The sequence below is a fragment of the Oncorhynchus keta genome, unplaced genomic scaffold (genome assembly GCF_023373465.1).
Source record: "Oncorhynchus keta strain PuntledgeMale-10-30-2019 unplaced genomic scaffold, Oket_V2 Un_contig_28537_pilon_pilon, whole genome shotgun sequence".
Taxonomy (NCBI): domain Eukaryota; kingdom Metazoa; phylum Chordata; class Actinopteri; order Salmoniformes; family Salmonidae; genus Oncorhynchus; species Oncorhynchus keta.
In genome coordinates this window covers 1-7,758 of record NW_026286081.1, presented here as the reverse complement: position 1 = coordinate 7,758, position 7,758 = coordinate 1, and the positions used below count along the sequence as shown (strand labels likewise).

General features: G+C 42.6%; 1 long non-coding RNA gene across 8 annotated transcripts; it reads left to right on the top strand.

Moving 5' to 3' along the window:
• The first annotated feature begins 6,027 nt into the window (after positions 1 to 6,027).
• Positions 6,028 to 7,594, top strand: LOC127923139 (uncharacterized). 8 transcript variants are annotated; one of them, XR_008113485.1, is made up of 5 exons: positions 6,038 to 6,751; positions 6,923 to 7,038; positions 7,097 to 7,154; positions 7,271 to 7,386; positions 7,445 to 7,594. It is a non-coding gene; the product is annotated as an uncharacterized LOC127923139 (long non-coding RNA). The 8 variants fall into 8 exon arrangements; XR_008113483.1 differs by having other exon boundaries at positions 7,097 to 7,212; XR_008113488.1 differs by lacking the exon at positions 7,097 to 7,154 and having other exon boundaries at positions 6,028 to 6,751; positions 6,923 to 7,096.
• Positions 7,595 to 7,758: the final 164 nt, after the last annotated feature.

The following is a 7,758-nucleotide window of genomic DNA, read 5'->3' as shown; positions in this document are numbered from 1 at the left end:
GTCCCTGTCTTCGAGGAGGATGCACTCTCTCATATACCATGCTCCAGATGATCAGTCCTTTTAACAACCATCTGATCCCCTTGAAGATTGACCAGGTAATTGTTAGGGCCAGTTTACTTATTTTGACCAGTAGTTTAAACAGCCCTTTCCAAATTCTCTTGAACACTTTGTCAATCGGCATGCCTAATTCTTTTGCATACCCTAACGCTGCCGTTATTGTGACATTTTCACCTAGGCTGTTGTTCCACTTAGTGTAATTAGTTGTGCTTTTTAGCTTTACATTGGGGAAACCTGGACACTCAGTTTCATTGGCTGTGTCACATTGTACCTGGATGCCCCATTTCTTTGTGTTTGTTCTAAATGTGATTAAGTCACTTTCACATTTTTTGTTGCTTTAGGTATTTTACTCTTCCTGTTTCTTTAGGTATTTTACTCTTCCTGTTTCTTTAGGTATTTTACTCTTCCTGTTTCTTTAGGTATATTACTATTCCTGTTTCTTTAGGTATATTACTTTTCCCATTTATACATTTTCTTGATCGTATTTTAGGCCCAAATACAATCCTAATATGGTGACGCTGGGGACGCCAACTGTAATTAAAAACATACTTACCCACCAGCATCATCCTATCTTACATTCCCTATGCTTTGTTCTGTACTCCCCCAACTTCATATTTCCTGTGAAATATAAGAGCGAGAGCATCTTTTAGTTTATTTTTTAACTATTGGGTTTCTGAGTTTGGATAGGCCCTCTCCAGGGTCTGATCAAAATGCCAGTTTCAGCCTAGCCAGGAATGATTTCTTAGGTGGGCTATATTCTCTTTTGAGTGCTGCCTTTTGTTTACCTTTTCCGTCTCCAGTAGCACTATCTCTACATATGTACTTGTGACAAGAGTAGACTCCTTCAGTTTTATACACGGGGTCCTGGGCTAAGTACAGCTGCCATCCTAGGCCAAACCTGTACCTTCTCATGGGGAGGGACATCATTTCCTCCAGTCATGGGGGTGACGAAAGTGAACATTTGTTTCTTTCCCATTGCTCTGCCCCAGTGTAGCTCTCTAACTGGCCTGCACTGACCTTCCCACCAACACCTTCTCATCCATCCAGGATGTTTGTTGGTTGTTGTCTAGGGGATATTTGTCCACCTGGTCCCAACCCGTGGACTCCAGAAGCACTCCATCCCAGGCTACACTAGGGTCTACTAGGATCCATTCACATTGTCCTGTTTCCATCCAGGCCTGTCTGTTGACTCTGTCTATTCCATATCCATCACTAGGTCCCTCTCCAAGGTCCCTATCTCTCAGATACTCATAGCTGGAGTTAAATTGGAGCTGGGTCTGGGACTGCAGTTCCAGTGGGAATGGGCCAGAGTGGTGCTTCTATTCTAACTGGGGTTAAGAGGGCACTTCTGGTTAGTTTGACCTCTGTGACCCTCTGTCTGCGACATTCCAGGCAATCTTTGTCTGAGATGTTTCCATATCTATCCCAGGCACACTGGCACCCTCTGAGGTCCCAGGAACCATTAATGGTCCTTATGTCCAGTGCACAGTTAGTCATGGTGTTGCAGTTGCACCTGCCACACGTCTGAACTCTTCCATACCTGCACCTATACTCTCCTGAGGCTCCATCAGAGCACATCTCTAGTTGCCTGATGCTTAGCTCAGCGGGCCCTTCGTATTGCAGATCGCCAGTGGGCTCATTGCATACGTCACAAGGGACACACTTCAGTCTGCTTGAGCCAGGTAGACCTGTCGGAACGCTCCGTTCCCAGACTACTCTTCCTGTGCTCCCTCCTTTGAAGCCCTGTCTGGCTAATTCCTCATGTCTAAAGTGCCTGCCTACCCAAATGGTGTTTGGACTCCTCCTGACTTGGAGGCCTGCTCTGCACTCTAGGAGGTATTTCCAATCTGGTACGATTATGGAAGACATACTTTCTTAAGTTGTGCTATGTCAACTGTTCTTCCGCAAGCTGTCCTCACAGTATTAGCGCTTATTACTTCCTCAATAATACGCCTTTTACCGTATTTCTTGGGTATTACCAGGTCACTTTTGTCTGCCGCTGGATTTTTTCTAATCCTGATTCAGTCTCCTACCTTTAAAACACAAGGTAGAGGGGTAGACTGGGGATTAGGAATATCCACCGTACTATTTTGTCCTGGTAATCCCATTAATTCTCTTGGACTAGGCCCTGAACTGGTTGGGGTGCTACTTAACTCTATGCATGCTTGCACTAGCTTTGGTCCCCAATCTTTGTCCGCTCTCCACAACCCCAAAGTTGTTTTGAGTTTGCCAATGGTCCTCTCTGCACACCCATTTGCTTGAGGTGTGTAGGGAGGTGAGAAAGTGTGCTTTACTCCCCTCTGGGTGCACCATTCCTCTACCTTTTTGTTTTTATACTGACGTCCTTCGTCAGTCCTGATCGATTGAAACCGTCCTAGGGTCAAAGTCAAAAGGTTAAGCATTGTCAACACAGGCAGAGCATTGCATGTTTTCGCTGTGTGTACCATTGTGTAGCCTGTTGCCATGCACACTGCTACTATAGCATACCTATGTCCCAGTACCGTAGCACTTTTCATGGGACCCATAGTCTCTAATGCTATTTGACTCCAGGGCGTGCATGTTTTGATGTGTTGATCAGACACTCTTCCTAGATTACTAGGCTTTTTCTCTTGACAGGTAATGCACTGCTGGCACACCAGTACTGTGTGGGCTTTTTGGTGACTGACAACAATATCCATTCTATCCATTAACTCATGGATCTTTCTCCACTCTCCTTCGTGCTGAATTGTTTTGTTTTTAGCACTTCTGTAACCATTGTTCTGCCATATATTTTTGTCAGAAGTCATGGCCTGGGCACTGTAGTAACTGTCTGTAACCAGTTCTATTCTCTTTATATTGGGTGTAGAACAGTGTAGCAGTGCTTCCATTATGGCCATGACTTCTGCTTTCTGGGCAGTGCCTGCTATTTCTTGTTTCCTTTTTATGAGTGTTTCGCCAGTGGCTTTGTTTTTTACAATAAAACCCCACTTGGTTATTCCTGTTTTCTCACTTCCATCCGTGAGCACTACTATGTCCCTAGGTTTATCCTCTTTTGGTTTTACCTTGACTGTTGTAGGTCCTGGTCCTGGTTCGTCAGTGTCCAATCCTTGGTCACTGATGAACATAACTCCTTTGGTGGCATGTATGTTCCTCCACTTATCCCAAGTGGTGGTTGTAATACCTACCATTTTTTTCGTTTGGTTAGTGGCCCATAGTTTGTTTAGTTCTGTGTCTTTTATGATTATGGCCTGTCCTTGGGCAAGGGACACTATTTTGTTCCAGAATAGCTCTAGCAGGGCCATTTTAGCCCCTGTACTGGAGTACTTCATTGTGGGCCCTTTCAGCTGTTTGCTGTAACATTTGAATTGTTTTTCCTGATAGCTCATTCGAAATCCAAATGTAGCCATCCCTCACCACCTCTGGCCCTTCAAGTTTCAGACACAAGCCAGAGGGGTACGTTGGGGTCTCTGGGCTTATTTTCTTGGGCTTCTATGGCCATTCATTTCAAATTTTCCCAGGATTCTTCCATTTTCTTGTCCCATGTTATGGTTTGTCTACCATATTCTTTGTGTGACATGGCCTTTTGATGCCCTTCTCTTGTTATGCCTCTGTTGCAATGCTTTGCAGCTCTGTTATAACCTTTGACGTGGTTTCTTAGATACCCTATTTTGCCTAGGGCCCTCTGCATTTCCTTTACTGTGTGAGGCTTGCTGAGCTCTGCTACTTTTTCAAAGAAATGTTGGCTTGCGGTGATTCCAGTGCCTATAGTGAAACCGAGAAAGTTCACTTCCTCTCGACCTATTTGGCTCTTTGTCAAGTTCAGTTTCATGCCTGCTCTGTTGAGTCTGTCTAGGGCTGCTATTACTGCCTCTGTGTGTTCTGACTCTCTCTATTTGGTCTGGAACCAAAAAATTGTTCATTTTTTATTACTCCCCTTACTTGTAATTTTTTTTGCGTCCGATAAGCTGAGGAGATTTTCTTCTCCTTGTAGCATATTTATCCCTATGTGGTTTATTATTTTCAGATCCTTTTTTTTAAAGTCCATCCTGAAATTTTACCCTGAGGTGTCCACTCTTTGCATTATTTACTTCCATGTAACGTCCCATTCCCCTACTCCTGTGTCAGTGTCTAACTGACCTAATACATTTGCACATGGGCCACTATCTGTCTCAGTTCTTTCAATGTAGTTATGTCTATGTTTAACTTCCTCTTAACTGCTGCTTTTAATGGCTGTGGTTTAAAACCAGCCTTTTTCGCTTCCGCATCTGCTTCCTGTTGCCGCAGCTAAATACTGTCAGTAATAGATATGGTCTCTGTTTCCAAATATTAACTGACTGTCTCACTGTCTCCCTGTTTACACTAATGCATTTTATAGAACTCAACATTTCTATGTAGTAACCTATAAGATAATTATATAGTTCAACTTAATTAACCCGATACTCTCAATGACCCTGGGTCACAACAGATGCCATATATTCTTGTCATCTTTCTACTATTTGAAGACAAATCTTCAAATGATTAGATAAGGCCAGAACACTGCTAAACATAGCATATGTTTTCTGTACTAATGAAATCTCTCTATCGGGAGTCCACTGTAATTTATTTAACAATAACCTGGGTTAATCTTATCTGTAAGTTTATATATGTTGCGTGGTATGGGATCCATTACCCACAGTACTTTATTATCCCTAAGAACTGCAACATATTTATTTTCATAATTAAATTTAATGCTTATGAAATCACTCTTTTTCTACCTTCATCTTTTTTCTGGCCTGTTGGCTTAAAATATACCCTAAATATTTAACATAACTCTTCCTGCATGGCTCTCAACATTACACTAGTGTCTCCTAGATTCGTTGGAGTCCCGTCTTGTAGCAGGGCCATTGCCATGGGGTACCAGGGCTGTGCATAGAAGGCCACTTTGCCACAATACACACTTACATCCTCTGGCCCCCCTTCTTTTTCTGGAATGACCTTTAATTAGAACCCAATTTCGTATTACTACGAGGTCTGTCTGCCTTAACGGCGCTGAAAATAATTCACTCTTGTTAACATATCTTCACCTTGAGGTTTGTATAAATTTCCTATTTAGTTGTAAACTCTATAATATTTTCTAGTTTCCTCAGGGATTTTTTTCTCAAAGAGTAGACTCTAACCCGCCATTGCTCTTTACCTCAAGATTTAATTTAGATTTCCTATTTAGTTATAAACTCTATAGTACTTTCTTATTTCTCAGGGATTTTCCCTCAAAGAGTAGACTCTATTCCGGCATTGCTCTTTACCTCGAGATTTAATTTAGATTTCCTATTTAGTTATAAACTCTATAGTACTTTCTTATTTCTCAGGGATTTTCCCTCATACAACGCCCATAGTGACACTTACGCACTATGTTAGCTTTACTTTCCCAAGGAAATAATACAATTTTTGTTATAGACTTTGAATAGAGACTGGTGTTCCTTAATCATTTTATAATTAATTTCCACCTGTACCAACAATTTCTAGTGAAGTTGATCAGTCTTCACGGGAAATTCTTAGGATTCAGGGCTATTTGCCTAATCCTGTAATTGGAGGGGCCGTCTGTTCCCTCTTGGTCAGCGGCCCCAGGGTATTCCTGGTACGCACATTGCGAGCCTAGTGCTGGGTAGACCTGCCTTTTGCCTGCGTATCATTTCCTGTTCTGAACCATTATTTTCTACCCTACTTTGCTACTCATGAGCTGCCGTAGTATCTATGGTAGTTGCCATTGAGGGTTCTTTTCTGGAATTTTTTATCATCCCAGAAAGTTGTCTACCCTCAAATCCTAGAAGGTATTTTATGGCTGTCTGGTCTACCGTTCTCAGGTTACCCCATGGTAAACCCGGTAAGACAAAACATCCTGATGGTTAGTAAGGTAAGGCACTAGCTGCCCTAGTCCTTTGTAATTCCTCCTCGTCCGCATGGAGAGCCAATGCTCTTCCTGCGTCTGGGTAGGTTGGTACTGCCGTAGCCATATCTCTAACTCTTTAAAGATACCTACTTTAGTAAGTTGTTTGGAAATAGAGCGCTGGTAGGGGCCGTTAACTCAGGTAGTAGTAGAGTCTTAAATAGAGGTGTGGGGCCCCACGTTGGGCGCCAAGTGTCGCAATACAAAACCTTCAGCCCCGCCCCTTGGCCGGCAGCGGGGTGCTAGAGGTGGTTAGCGTCCCGTTCCCTGGATTGGACAGGGCACTATAGATACTTCAGGTTATCTCGGTATAACCAGGACCGCTCGCGTAGCCTTGCCTCTCTTTCTATATCGAAGTGTTGTCTGCGTAGAGAGGTCTTTTGCCTTGTCACTCTCAACGGTCTAGCTCTAGCTGGGATGTGTGAACCCCACCTTTATCCTCTAGACTCTTTGTTTCACCACTAATTGGTCCTTGAGTTATTATTAAGCACTAGTCCTACCAGTCTCTATATGATTTCCCTGTGGTTGAGTGTTTCCCCTCTGTGATGTATCTAGTTTAAAGTGTGAAGACCTTTAGTCAACTTAGCGGGGAGTGTCAGGGTTGTTATCTCCCGTGCCGTTAACTGTCTTTGAGAGAACCTTTTACTCGAGACAAAATAAGACTACCGTTTATTTTTGAAAACACTGTGTTTTTTTTGTCTTTTTACAATCAAACACACTTCAAAATACACAATTTGTTACTCGGTCACACACAGCGTTAATCAAAAACATGCAAATGCTATTTATAAACAGGTAGAACTCTCGTCCAACCATCCCTTTCAGTTGGGTAAGATGCAATTTATAAACAGGTAGAACAGTCTCGTCCAACCGTCTCTTTCAGTTGGGTACGATGCTATTTATAAACAGGTAGAACAGTCTCGTCCAACCATCTCTTTCAGTTGGTACGATGCAATTTATAAACAGGTAGAACAGTCTCGTCCAACCATCTCTTTCAGTTGGGTACGATGCAATTTATAAACAGGTAGAACAGTCTCGTCCAACCATCTCTTTCAGTTGGGTACGATGCTATTTATAAACAGGTAGAACAGTCTCGTCCAACCATCTCTTTCAGTTGGGTACGATGCAATTTATAAACAGGTAGAACAGTCTCGTCCAACCATCCCTTTCAGTTGGGTACGATGCTATTTATAAACAGGTAGAACAGTCTCGTCCAACCATCCCTTTCAGTTGGGTACGATGCTATTTATAAACAGGTAGAACAGTCTCGTCCAACCATCCCTTTCAGTTGGGTACGATGCTATTTATAAACAGGTAGAACAGTCTCGTCCAACCATCCCTTTCAGTTGGGTACGATGCAATTTATAAACAGGTAGAACAGTCTCGTCCAACCATCTCTTTCAGTTGGGTACGATGCAATTTATAAACAGGTAGAACAGTCTCGTCCAACCATCTCTTTCAGTTGGGTACGATGCTATTTATAAACAGGTAGAACAGTCTCGTCCAACCATCTCTTTCAGTTGGGTACGATGCAATTTATAAACAGGTAGAACAGTCTCGTCCAACCATCTCTTTCAGTTGGGTACGATGCAATTTATAAACAGGTAGAACAGTCTCGTCCAACCATCTCTTTCAGTTGGGTACGATGCTATTTATAAACAGGTAGAACAGTCTCGTCCAACCATCCCTTTCAGTTGCCAGAGGCAACTCTAAATCATCAAAGTACTACATTATTTTTCTCCCCAGTGTCAAATATACACTATTGTGGACAACCAAGGATTACAACTATGTTCAGTCCTTCA